We start from the raw sequence: 15,069 nt of genomic DNA on the forward strand, positions 1-15,069 counted from the left end.
CGAACGTTGGACTGTTGGAGGGGAGGTAAGTATTGCGGACTTTTTTCCATTTTAAAGAAATGTAAATCTGCTTGGTCACCTGCGGCGCTTACTGATTCTTCTGTAAACTCCATGCATTACACGAAATAGTAATGATGGGGGAGGTTGGCAGGAAAAAACAGGGAACAAGAAGATTGACACTCCCAGAAGTGTCAGTTCCCCAGCAGTGATCATTTGACGACTTCTCCGGATGGAAGTAAATATTCGGTTTCTTCTTTACAGGTATGTGGTTTGCTCAAGTACTTTACTTATTTGACAGGGTGTCTTTAAGTAACATCTGTAGAATTGATCTGTCCAGGGTCAAGAGGGAAATTATTTCTTCCATTGTAGGAATAAATTGACAGCTGCCTCCCTTTATTTAACTTTGCCCTTTTCTGGAACAACAGTAATGGCATTAGAACTAACATAAATAAAACTTGATGGGCATTGGCCTTTTTCACTCTTCTTTGCTTTGTTTCTATGTAGTGCAGCCCCCAACATAAAAATAGTTACAGCTACATTTAAAGTTAAGGTATGCTTAAAAAGGGTGAGAGTCTGCTGTAAAACATGTGCTTATGTAAACATCACATACAGACACAGATCTATGGTGACAGAAAGTCCCTGTTCTGTAGAAGGTTGTCTGAACTTTGCAGAATTCTCAGTGCTTCCAGTCGTAATTCTTCCACTAAGGCAAGATGAGGATTTGTTGTGTGTTCTTTTTTCCAAGCAGAGATCTGGAAAAAAAAAAAAAAAAAAAAAAAAAAAATTTTATATATATATATATATACACACACACACACACACACACACTATATATATATGTATATATATATATATATATATATATATATATACACACACACACATACAGTATCTCACAAAAGTGAGTACACCCCTCACACTTTTGCAAATATTTTATTATATCTTTTCATGTGACAACACTAACGAAATGACACTTTGCTACAATGTAAAGTAGTGAGTATACAGCTTGTATAACAGTAAATAAATTAAAAAAAAAAATTTGCTGTCCCCTCAAAATAACTCAACACACAGCCATTAATGTCTAAACCGCTGGTGACAAAAGTGAGTACACCCCTAAGTTAAAATGTCCAAATTGGGGCCAAGGTGTCAATATTTTGTGTGGCCACCATTATTTTCCAGCACTGCTTTAACCCTCTTGGGCATGGAGTTCACCAGAGCTTCACAGGTTGCCACTGGAGTCCTCTTCCACTCCTCCATGACGACATCACAGAGCTGGTGGATGTTAGAGACCTTGCGCTCCTCCGCCTTCCATTTGAGGATGCCCCACAGATGCTCAATAGGGTTTAGGTCTGGAGACATGCTTGGCCAGTCCATCACCTTTACCCTCAGCTTCTTTAGCAAGGCAGTGGTTGTCTTGGAGGTGTGTTTGGGGTCGTTATGTTGGAATACTGCCCTGCGGCCCAGTCTCTAAAGGGGGGAAATCATGCTCTGCTTCAGTATGTCACAGTACATGTTGGTATTCATGGTTCCCTCAATGAACTGTAGCTCCCCAGTGCCGGCAGCACTCATGCCCCCAGACCATGACACTCCCACCACCATGCTTGACTGTAGGCGAGACACACTTTTCTTTGTATTCCTTGTCTGGTTGCCGCCACACACGCTTGACACCATCTGAACCAAATAAATTTATCTTGGTTTCATCAGACTACAGGACATGGTTCCAGTAATCCATGTCCTTAGTCTGCTTGTCTCCAGCAAACTGTTTGCGGGCTTTCTTGTGCATCATCTTTAGAAGAGGCCTCCTTCTGGGATGACAGCTATGCAGACCAATTTGATGCAGTGTGCAGCGTATGGTCTGAGCACTGACAGGCTGACCTCCCACCCCTTCAACCTCTGCAGAAATGCTGGCAGCACTCATACATCTATTTCCCAAAGAAAACCTCTGGATATGACGCTGAGCACGTGCACTCAACTTCTTTGGTCGACCATGGCGAGGCCTGTTCTGAGTGGAACCTGTCCTGGTAAAGCACTGTATGGTCTTGGCTGTGCTGCAGCTCAGTTTCAGGGTCTTGGCAGTCTTCTTATAGCCTAGGCCATCTTTAAGTAGAGCAAAAAATATTTTTTTCAGATCCTCAGAGAGTTCTTTGCCAGGAGGTGCCATGTTGAACTTCCAGTGACCAGTATGAGAGAGTGAGAGCGATAGCACCAAATTTAACACACTTGCTCCCCATTCACACCTGAGACCTTGTAACACTAACGAGTCACATGACACCGGGGGAGGGAAAATGACTAATTGGGCCCAATTTGGACATTTTCACTTAGGGGTGTACTCACGTTTGTTGCCAGCGGTTTAGACATTAATGGCTGCGTGTTGAGTTATGTTGAGGGGACAGCAAATTTACACTGTTATATAAGCTGTACACTCACTACTTTACATTGTAGCAAAGTGTCATTTCTTCAATATTTTCACATGAAGAGATATAATAAAATATTTACAAAAATGTGAGGGGTGTACTCACTTTTGTGAGATACTATATATATATATATATATATATATATATATTTTTTTTTTTTTTAAATACGCACATATATAATACACGCAATATACAGAGATTGCTTTCCCCTGAAAACTGAAGGTGCACTTTAAAGCTAAAGTTTAATCTGTTTGTATTCTGTATTTCCTGGTTCATCCTTTTCCCCTCATAAACATTAAAATGAAATTATTAAAGGATTAGTTCACCTTTGGGAACATGTTACATGTTCCACCAGTTTTTAGGGTGGAACAATTAACATGTTCCCGCTCCTACAGCTGCTCCCTGATTACCCCCTCCCTGTGACAGCAGGCTGGGGATTTTCTCCCCACATCCGCTGTCACTATTTGAAAAGAGCTCTGTGAATGAACTACAAGTACAGACACAGCTTTTGAAGCTGACGGCTTGTATTTTTAAATGAACCACCAAAGTAGTTAATTGATTCTTCCTGTCATTGTGTAGCTGCCTGCTCATATGAGATGCGAGCAGACAGCTTACACTGACAGTCTGCAGGAGCCCTGCATTGCACCCACGACCTGCTGATCTCGGGGGTGATGCTTTCCAGGCTCCTACAAAAAAAAAAAAAATAGAAAATGCACATTTTTTTACCAGCAAAATATTGTGCCATTGTTTATTTTAAAGGTGAATTTATCCTTTAAATAAAACCTTTCTGGTTTCTTTACATACCTTATCTTAGACCCAGTGACATCATCACAGGGTCTCTGTGCTTTTCTCAACAACACAAGCAGGTGAGTGGGGGCAAGCAAGGTGCTGTACATAGCTCCCTAAAACATCACAGCACATCGCAGAAATGTATGAAGCACATACATCATTGAAACACATTTCTCGCACAATTTAAAATGCTGTCTAACGTTTTCAGAACACCCTGATGAAGTACATTTTACTACATTTGTCCTATAATTAATTCCTCCCAGCCCTGAGCAAAGCCACCAGTTCAAATATTTACCTTCCTCCTTTATCTAGCGATCTTTGCTGTGTGGCCCTGTCCAACCTTTCCAGTGAAAGTGTCCCTGCTTCCTCTTACTGCGCATATGTCCTGTGGTCCCATTCATTCCTATACAGTTTGGCAAGAACTGTTTGATAAGTCCAAAAAAACCCCGTTGATCATGTCAGAACTCCAGAGCTCACCTGTGTCCTTCCCACACTTCTTGTGCTATCACAAAGAGCCCTCCTAGTTCTTTTCATGGACTATGGCAGTTGGTCGTCAAATTGTGGCCCTTTGCTAGCCTTTGTCTGGCTCTTGGGGAACTATTCCTCCCACTGATAAAAAGTACCATTAATCCAGGTGACACAAACAGTGGGGCATAATTCCTGCCACTGACACCAATGATAAGGCACTATTTTCCACGCTGACGCAAACGATGGAGCACTTCTCCTTCCAATGATACCAACGATGGAGCACTATTCCTCCCACTAATACCAATTATAAGGCACCATTCCTCCCACTGATATCAATAATGAGGCACTATTCCTCCCACTGATATCAATGATGGGGCACTATTCCTCCCGCTGATATCAATAATGGGGCACTATTCCTCCCGCTGATATCAATAATGGGGCACTATTCCTCCCGCTGATATCAATAATGGGGCACTATTCCTCCCGCTGATATCAATAATGGGGCACTATTCCTCCCACTGATATCAATAATGGGGCACTATTCCTCCCGGTGATATCAATAATGGGGCACTACTTCTCCCACTGATATCAATAATGGGGCACTATTCCTCCCACTGATATCAATAATGGGGCACCATTCCTCCCACTGATATCAATGATGAGGCACTATTCTTCCCACTGATATCAATGATGGGGCACTATTCCTCCCACTGATATCAATGATAGGGCACTATTCCTCCCACTGATATCAATGATGGGGCACTATTCCTCCCACTGATACCAATGATGGGGCACTATTCCTCCTACTGATATCAATGATGGGGCACTATTTCTCTCACTGACGCCATCGATGGGGCACTATTCCTCCCACTGATATCAATGATGGGGCACTATTCCTCCCACTGATATCAATAATGGGGCACTATTCCTCCCACTGATATCAATGATGGGGCACTATTTCTCTCACTGACGCCATCGATGGGGCACTATTCCTCCCACTGATATCAATGATGGGGCACTATTCCTCCCACTGATATCAATGATGGGGCACTATTCCTCCCACTGATATCAATAATGGGGCACTATTCCTCCCACTGATATCAATAATGGGGCACTATTCTTCCCACTGATATCAATGATGGGGCACTATTCCTCCCACTGATATCAATGATGGGGCACTATTCCTCCCACTGATATCAATGATGGGGCACTATTCCTCCCACTGATATCAATAATGGGGAACTATTCCTCCCACTGATATCAATGATGGGGCACTATTCCTCCCACTGATATCAATGATGGGGCACTATTTCTCCCACTGACGCCATCGATGGGGCACTTCTCCTTCCAATGATACCAACAATGGAGCACTATTCCTCCCACTTAAACCAATTATAAGGCACCATTCCTCCCACTGATATCAATGATGGGGCTCTTTTTCTTCCACTAATACCAATTATGGTGCACTATTTATCCTCCTCCTGACCAAAGGTGTTGTGCAATTATTCACTCCCACTGTGCACCAACTCTGAGGCATTGTTTATTCCCACTGAATCCAGGACATTTTTTTTTCTACCACCAGTGGGCACAATCTGGCCCCCCTAAAGTCTGGAGGATAGTAAAGTGGTCCTTTGTTTAGAAGGTTTGGAGACTCCTGGACTATAGAATGACTAGCCTTTATGTTGTAGAGTATGTAAATCAAAAATAATCAGCGCAAGCCCACATTCAACAGAAAAAAGAATCAATCAAGATTCTTGTGCACAAGGCTGCAAACAATCAGTGCCAAACACAAAAACACCTGTGAAAACTTAAAGAAAATAATATTGCTGCGCCAAGTCTTTCATTGGAGATAAATAAATAAATATGTTTGGTGTACAAAATGTTATCACAATAACTCTAAATCAGTCCATCAACTGTGATACTAAAGTGATAAATCAATGTCTGAGCCATGATTATAAAATCAATAATATTAATAGTCCCAATCCTCAGTGAAAATAGTGACTGAAAGAAAAATCAAAAAATCTTCATCCACAAATGTGATCAAAAGTGCTGCATGCTTCACTCCTGGTGCTCCTAGTGACAGATTAGCAGCTCACCTTAGGAACAGACTCCTGAGAGTCAATACACACTCTGGAATAATCACTGCAGTCTGGTTTGCCTTCCCATCACCGCCTCCTGATAGTCCCTCCAGGTTTATATGGCATCGGTGTGGAAAAAATAAAAGCAAGAGCTAGTGCTCTCTGATTTTAAGGCTATTTATTAAATCATAAATGGTGAAATCGCACTTACATTTCAAAGCACTTCAGCAGTGCGGACTTATCATAGCATCAAACGCTGCCTGTGGTCTCCGGGAATCGACGTGATGACGTGCAGGCTCCTCCCCCGTACGCGTTGCGTCATGGACTTCGTCAGCGGGCTGATTTGATTTATCACTTTAGTATCACAGTTGATGGACTGATTTAGAGTTATTGTGATAACATTTTGTACACCAAACATATTTATTTATTTATCTCCAATGAAAGACTTGGCGCAGCAATATTATTTTCTTTATGTTGTAGAGGTCTGAGAATTGGAGTGATTGAGTAGTTTAGCAAGACAATGGATAGGGCTGACACCACTCAGTCCACAAAAATGTTGTGTGTTGTCAGACCACAAGGGCAAAAAGCTGAGTGGATTTCTAGAAGACTTTAACCCCTTCCTGCTGACTATATGCTGATATGTGACAGCACAGTGGTCAGGCTTTAACATCAGGTTTTTTTTGTTCTGGGAATGCAATTACTCTGTGCCCCCAGCACTGTTACCAAGCTGCCACTGACAGCTCCAGGTCACTGTTTGAGCCTCTGGCATTAAGAGCCTTTTCACACTGAGGCGCTTGAAAACTGTCCATACAGAGCTGCGTGCTTTTGCAGCACTTTTGCTGCACCTTTGAGGCGTTAGTGATGTGCTGTTTTTAAGGAGACATGACTCAAAAACTGCTTCAAGAACCATTTTAAGGTGCTTTTGAAGCGCTTTCTATCCATTTCAATGGATAGGGGCGTTATTGAGGTGTTTTTTTTTAGTGCTCCAAACATGCATCAAAGATGCTGCTTGCAGGATTTTTTGCACCGCCCCACCAGTGCACCACCCCAGTGTAAAAGCATTCATTGATTTTAATAGGAATAGGTTTTCGTGAGCTTTTCTGGCGCTTTTTTTTAGCACCAAACTGCTTCAAAATCGTCTCAGTGTGAAAGGGCTCTTAAATACACTTAAAGGGGAGGACCCCATCGGCAGCAAGAGGTTAAAGGGATAAAACAAGGTAAAATATGCATTCATCACATTGATGTACTGCATGTTTTTTTTGTTTTTTTACCTTCACATATGTTTTAAATACCTTAAGGCTTCTTTCACACGGTCCGCCTCCGTAGGCGGATCCATGCTGCTCAGCGGGGGATCGATACAGAGATCCCCGCTGAGCAGGCAGGTGACATCTCCCTCTCTGCTCTGTGTGCGGAGAGGGAGGTGTCAGAGCCCCATGCACCTCTATGGGGGAATTGGATGAGAACAGACCGCCTGTCCGCTCTCATCCGATGCCATCTGATCCCCTGGACAGAAGGAAAATAGGGTTTCCATCTGTCTGGATTCACGGACAGGATCGGATGCGGATGGCAGCGGGTGTCAGCGGACATGTCACCGCTGACATCCGCTGCCCCATAGGGATGCATGGGGGATCCGATCAGACCTGCCTAAAAAACTGACAGACGGATCTGATCGGATCACTCATGTGAAAGGACCCTATGGGGTTGATTTACTAAAACTGCAGAGTGTAAAATCTGGTGCAGCTGTGCACAGAAACTAATTAGCTTCCAATTTTATTTATTTTTTGTCTTTTTTTGTCAAAGCTGAATTGAATAAGCTGAAGTTAGAAACTGATTGGCTACAATGCAGCGCTGCACCAGATTTGCACTCATCAGTTTTAGTAAATCAATCCGTATGATATTTAAAAAAAGGAAAAAGAGCTGCAGCATTTACACTTGTTTTCGCTACTGAAAATGGACTGCTTTCTCTTTATAGACACAAGTGCTCAGTTGAGCGTCTCATGTTTGTTTCCTGATTATCGGGAGACGTTGGATCTTAGCAATGCTAAATCCATCATCATTAGAAAAAACTGCTGCAGTACCTGTGCCATCTTCTGTCCTCATTCACAGCATTTTACTTTTCACTGCAGTACAAATACTCTTAAGGCAGTCCAACAGATTCACTAAACGCCATGCTGATAAACAGAAGGGTTAACATTTTAGGCCATACTTTCAGGAAGCCAAACGCCACTTAAAGCCGATCGCTGTATTCCAGCATCTGCCTGACTCACCTTCTGTAGAGCCCATGAAGTCTGCTCTAGTAAGTGCTGGCAAATCTTCCTCACAAGTTCCATGCAGCTCTGCTCGTTGGACTCCGACATAAAACTTCCCAGAAGAACTTTTTTCCAGTATGTGCTAAAACAACAAAGAGATTATAGTCTCCAAAACGATACTAAAAGCTTGCAGTGGAAAGAAAAACAGGCTGGTTTCATAGTTCATTTTCTATTTACTGCAAAACGCATCCCTTAATTTTACCTTCCTGTAAAATGTAATGGATTACAGAATAAAGGCTCTTTCAAATGGGCAGCCAGAGGGACAGTAAAACAAAAAAAAGAGTTGAGCCATGGTTTTTCTGTCCCCCAATCATTCAGGTAAAATCTACTATGGCAACCAAAATGACTAACTACCTGTAAAAAATGTTTAAACGCAGGCAACTGAGAGATACAATGAGGGAGAGTTACTAAAACTGGTGCACACAGAATCTAGTGCAGCTGTGCATAGTAACCAATCAGCTTTTAGATTTTATTGTTAATACCTAAGGCCCCTTTCACACGAGCGATCCGATAAGATCTGCCTGTCAGTTTTTTAGGCGGATCTGATTGGATGCTTAATGCATCCGTATGGGGGAGCGGATGTCAGCGGAGACATGTCCGCTGACACCCGCTGCCATCCACATCCGATCCTGTCCGTGAAATCCGGACGGATGGAAACCCTATTTTCCATCCGTCCAGGGGATCGGATGAAAGCGGATAAGCGGTCCACTCTTATCCGATTTCCCCATAGAGATGCATGGGGCTCTGACACCTCCCTCTCCGCACACAGAGCAGAGAGGGAGCTGTCACCTTCTGCTCAGCGGGGATCTGTGTTTACGATCCCATGCTGAGCAGCACGGATCCACCTACGGAGGCGGACCGTGTGAAAGAGCCCTAACTGAACAAGCTGAAGTTAGAAGCTGATTGGTTATTATGCACAGCTGCACCAGATTCTGTGTGCACCAGTTTTAGGCTGGTTTCACACAGGCTTTCCCCGATCAGGTCCACCTATCAGTTTTGCAGAGGGACCTAATTTGGACGCTACAGTCTCCCCTATGGAGCGGCAGAGGTCAGCAAACACATGTCCGCTGCCATCCGATCCTGTCCGCAAAAAACAGTGGATCAGATCGGATGACAGTCGGATGAGAACGGACAGGCAGTCCATTTCCACCGATCACCCCATAGAGGAGCGTGGGGCTGTCTCCGTGTCCATTCGGCATAGCAGAGAGGACACTGACATGTCATCCATCTGCCGAGCATGTAAATGCAGACAATGGACATGCCCGTGTGAAACCAGCCTTCGTAAATCTCCCCTATAGAGGACCCCATAGAGGAGCGTGGGGCTGTCTCCGTGTCCATTCGGCATAGCAGAGAGGACACTGACATGTCATCCATCTGCCGAGCATGTAAATGCAGACAATGGACATGCCCGTGTGAAACCAGCCTTCGTAAATCTCCCCTAGTGGCCTACATTGCTTTGACAATCCTTATCATTTTGTGATTTTATAAAGCAATGCACAAAATGATGGCACTATATAAATCCTGTGTAATTATGATTTTAATCTCGGGAACAAATTGTTTTACTGGCACATAGTTTAGCTATAAATGACCAAATAAAATAGCGAACTAAGCCTTTAAATATTTTCATTCTCTAATGAATTAGAAATATGTAAATCTTGAGATGAATTTCGTACACTGGTATACATACAAAAATAATAATAAAATTATATATATATATTTCTTAGGGGTCGATCAATTATCAGCAATTCCAATGTATCAGGGGCCGATATGCACTTTCCCCGATATATCGGAATCGGCCCCTGAGGTTACCGATATTGCCGATATTTCGGGAAAGTGCTTGTACCGGAGTGATGCCTGCAGCTAGAGGCATCACCCCGGTACCGGCGTCCATAGCCAACGGTCGGCTGTCTTGTAATGAAAACCGTTGTGGCTCGCCCGGGTCTCCCGTCCCACGGGGAGACCCGGGCAACCATCCTGCATGGCCACCGAAGACCCGATCAAAGCCGCATTTAGCTCTGATCGGGTCTCAATTTAAAAACCCAGAAGTGATGTCATGACATCACTTCTGGGTACTTGGCCCCAAATTTAAAAAAATGACAGCATTCAAAACAGCCAAAGTTGGCGTTTTGAATGCTTTTAAGTGCAAAGGAGGGGTTTGGGTTTTTTTAGATCCCCAGATCCCTCCACAACAGTACCTGTCAAGAAAAAAAAAAAAAATTTAATGTACAAAAATATCGGCCAATACCGATATATAATGGCCAAAATATGGGTATCGGCTTTAAATATCGATATCGGTCGATCACTAATATATATATATATATTGTTGAAAGAGCAACTTACAATTCTTCAGAAGCTAGACACAGCAGTCTGAGAGCTGTTAGAAGCTTCCAGGAGGGCCCATCCTGTCCAAATGTCAAATTTCTAAAATAAAACATAATTAGAATAATTTTTTAACATATGCTTTTCCACCCTATGACATTACATAGCAATTATTTTCAGTGGACTAATTATAAAAAAAACAAAAAAAATCCTTCATACAAATCAGTAGGACATCAGCTTCCTGATGATGTCAGATTGACGAAACGTGCGTAGAGGCGGAACATCCAGCTTGCCATTTCCGGTCCCAAACATCCGGTTGGTGGAAAGCTCACCGCTTCCAGGACACGAGCAAAGCTGCAGCAATTCCAATACTAACACAGGTGGGTTGTGTCTGTGCCAATTTAGGCACCTTTTAATGTGACCATTATTTTAAACACTTGTTCATATTTTTGCTAAATAAACATACTACACTATATAGTACTATATTTTGGTTTCTATGGTGAAGTGAAGACGACAACTTCACCTTTTGTAAGCAAGAGGAATACTTTAAAGCAAAACTGTCTGGCCATATTTAAAGGGTCAAGTATGACTGATGGAGTGGATACCCGTTAAAAATAATAAGAAAAGAATTTAAAGAGACAAGCGCAAAGTGACCTTCTTTTTAACTAATGAGGTCATTGTGTTCCGGTGAGTTATTTATTCACATGAGCACATTGGGTGTGAAGTAATATTCCTCGGTGAAAGCACATTTAGTGGAATACACTAGAAAAAATGTATCATATTTCATGGACATTATTATTATGGACACTATTATATAGAATTTGTTTATAGTGCCACAACTAATTGTGTTTTATTTTTTACATAGTATTTTTTAACATTTTATTAACATATTTTGGTATATGAATTTTCATGTTGGGGTTTACAGTAAATTCATCACTATAATAGCGCCCCCTAAATATGTAATTTCACAATTTTCCCTCTCAACAGCTACATACGGTATACTCACCTTTGTTTCACTCCCCTACCACTCTAGAAACAAAGAGAAATACCCAGTGCTTTAGGTAAAGGGGAGCACGAGATTCCTTTGCCTCCTGCATAAAAGGGAGGGTGATTGAGGATTGGCCTAGCACTATCACATGGTCATGACAAATCAGGACTTGAAGTTTAGGTTGACTTCCTCTCTTTGTTGCCAGAGACATAACAAAATGGCACGGAAGAAAAGGGAGTATGTTCTGTTGGGAATGTTAGAAGTGAAACTTTTATGTATTTTTTTTTTTGCTCATTTAAAGTGGTTCTAAAGTCTTAAAAAGGAGCTCCACCAAAAAAAGGGAAGCTCCACTTGTCTGCACCCCCCCCCCCCTGCTACATTTGGCATCTATTGAGGGGGAGGCGGAGAGAAGGGTACCTGTAAAAACCAGGTACCTGCTCCCCCCATCCCCCTAAAAAGGTGCCAAGTGTAGCAGCGGAGGAGGAGACGCGGCAGACAAGCAGAGCTTTCTCTTTAGTATGAAGCTCCTGAAGGCTTTAGAACCACTTTAAATTAGCAAAAAATAAATAAAAGTTTCACTTATCTTTCTACATTCCCAATAGAACATACTCCCTTTCCCTTTTCTCCGGTGCCACTTCCACCTAAGTTCATCGCAAACTGTTCAGCCCCCTCCTCCTTCCCCCGCAGACGGCCCTTTCACAAAGTGCAGCACGCTTCGCGCATGCACAGTAGAAGACCTGCTGTGAAGCCACAAGGCTTCACTGCCGGTTTCCCTTAAGCCTCGTACACACGCACCGATTGTTGGCCGACCGATCGGCCGTCTTTTGTCCAGTGTTGTTGTGTTGGTTGAAATGTGCTCTAGACTGCACACAAATTTTTTCGGTCAACAACATCCAACTTCAGAAGTGATGTCATGTGCTGGTTTACTTTCCATGTGTTTTTTCTTCTCTGAGCATGCCCAGTCTTGCTCATCTGATTTTTGTCTGCCGAAATCTGCACTGACTGACGAACAATCGGCCGTTCTGTTGACGGCCAACAAAAATTTTATAGCATGCACACCAGATTTTGTTCGGCCGAAAAGTCGCAGTCGGTTGTCGGAATCATCATACTAACAAGCCGACAATCAAAAATTCACGGCCAACAATCGGTACGTGTTTACGAGGCTTTAGTCTGGATGGCAGTGCCAGCACTTAATAGCTGATTGAAAAATCAGCTCAGGTGAGGACACCGCTGGGTTCCTGGACAGGGAAGTGCCCTAATATATAAGTACCTGAAATAAATAAATAAATAATATTAAAAGTCAGCAGCTACAGTATTTGTGACTTTTATTTTTTCTGAAGGACCCTGGAGCTCCTCTAAGTTTTTTTTTTACCCAAATGCCTTCCTTGCATTAAGATAAAAAAATCTTCTGTTGCAAAGGGTCCCCCCCAGACCCCCGTAAACTTACCTGAACCCGATCATGATCCAGAGATGTGCATGTGAGCAGCGGCTCTCCCGGCTGTGTCCGTCCCAACTGGGCATATTGTTAGCCAACTACCCTGGCTCCTGTGAATCATACCCTAGGAGGAGGAAGTCAATTAACACAGACATGGCGGCTTGGGAGTAAGCCTGCACGAGTGAACCCATAGAAAGCGGCTTTCAATGGGGGAACTTGGCAGGGGGGAGCGGGGGATCTGAGGTGTGTTGGGACTGCTATATGCTAAACCACTACACAGAGTGTAAGCATAACACAATTGTTATTTTAATTTTAAAAAAGAAACCTTTGAAATCACTTTAATTTCAATGCAACCAGCAAAACACTCAACTTACTCTAAAAATCTATTTTCCTTTAGTAGTGACCATTTCTTCTGTAGCTGTTTGTCTGTGCAAGATAAATACTGGAGGATGACATCTACAAATAGTGGAGAACAACACAACACTGTCAGAACAGTTAGAAAATATGGTCAAAAGAAAATGTGTATATCTGCAGCAACCAATTCGATTCCTGCTGTCAGACCGGGAAATTTGTAGCACCCAGTTAGTGTCACCCCCTCGACAGGACTGTAACGCCCCCATCAAGGATTACTGTTTGGTTTTTGCATATATTCAATCAGGGCCTGGATGAAGAGCAAACCAAAGCATAGATGGTTTAAATTTCAGCAGGGATGGGCCAAATTTCAATCCATGTATGGCTGTAACTGTTCATAAGAAGTCAATTGATAGAGCGACTTCTGTGAAACGGGAATATTGGAAAACTTTTTTCGATCAGCGACTGCAACCAGTTGGCTGCAGTTGCAGATTATAGTATTCTGACAGCAGAGGAGTCCCACTATCAGAATACAATGTCACAGCGATGAGGATTCCTCCATCCATCTCCCTTTGTGTGGATGGAAGAATCTGTTGATAAAAAAAAGGGTCATCTATGGCCAGCATAAGCCCTTTAAATACTTGGGCTGCAAAGTGGCACAAGGAGTATGCATGCCTCCTCTTCAAACCAGCAACCAACCTGACCCCTGATCCTACAGCAAATACAAGAAAATGCAAAACCTGGGTAAATGTATGCAACTACACAAAGGCTATATGATGGCAGTGAAGGATGTCTGTAGGGAAATATGTATTCTTGGAACAATAAAAAAATGGATAGAGGAGAAGGGTGCATTTTGGCCTTTTTGCCTTGGATGCTGAAGGATCTTGTCCTAGCACTGCATCCTACGGCCACTTACAGTAATCTCCTGACTGGATATACAGTTACTCTTTAACTTATGAGGACTGTGTGCCTGCAGGCTGCAACTTAAAGGCAAATGTCAGATGTCACACCTGTGTGCTGTCTATGTTCTGCTAGCTAAAGACTGTTTGGTTTGGGTTGCTTTGAATAACTTTTCATTTACGGAACCTCAAGTTTTTCTGTTGTCATTCTGCAATATACAGGCACATAGATAAAAAAAAATGTACAGTATGGCTGCCATCAACACAAGCTATGACAGCTAATGAGAGAAAGGTCTGTCCTTTCAACTACAAAGCCTGGCGCATTATCTCAATAACTATTTATTGTAAAACATGTGTAAATAAATCTCACAGACGATACGACTGACAAAGCGTATCAAGATAACACAACTGTTCCATCCACTCAATGTACTCCTGAGCTTGGGGTGACATCACCTAGGATCCAAATGGCTTACTTGTTTTAAGGGCAGTACCCTCTTCCTCAGAGCCAAATATGAAGAAGAGGGTACTGCCCTAGAAATGTGTAATGGCACTTTTCCACTGCAAGTACCGGCTCGGCTCTACTCGGCCCTGCTTGGCCCGGTTTGCTTTTCCACTGCTGGTACCGCATGGTACGGTGTTGGAGCGGTTCGGTACGGTTTGGTATGGTTTGCTTTTCTACTAAAGTAGTACTAAAGTTAAGTGGGTGGGATAACAACGATTCTCTGACCAATCAGTGGCTAGTAGTGACTGCATGCAAAGGATTGTGGGATATGGTACCGGTATGGTACCTCTTGGGACCACAATCGAGTTGGTACTGTTTTAGAGAGCCGTACCATTCGGTTCCATATAGTGGAAAAGCGCCGCCGTACCGTACCGAACTGTTCCTACACCGTACAATGCGGTACCAGCAGTGGAAAAGCACAAAAGCGAGCCGAACCGTTCGGTTCCATGCAGTGGAAAAGCACCATAAGCCATTTGGATCCCAAGTGATGTCCTCCCAAGCTCAGGAGTACATTGAG

General features: G+C 43.0%; 1 long non-coding RNA gene across 1 annotated transcript; it reads right to left on the minus strand.

Moving 5' to 3' along the window:
• Positions 1 to 241: 241 nt before the first annotated feature.
• LOC309548468 lies at positions 242 to 13,258 on the minus strand. The gene is made up of 4 exons (XR_014224993.1): positions 13,175 to 13,258; positions 10,399 to 10,479; positions 8,017 to 8,140; positions 242 to 752 (listed from the first exon to the last, which is right to left on the minus strand). It is a non-coding gene; the product is annotated as an uncharacterized lncRNA (long non-coding RNA).
• Between the last annotated feature and the right edge of the window lie 1,811 nt (positions 13,259 to 15,069).

Source organism: Pelophylax lessonae (genome assembly GCF_965119305.1).
Source record: "Pelophylax lessonae genome assembly, chromosome: 2".
NCBI classification, from domain to species: domain Eukaryota; kingdom Metazoa; phylum Chordata; class Amphibia; order Anura; family Ranidae; genus Pelophylax; species Pelophylax lessonae.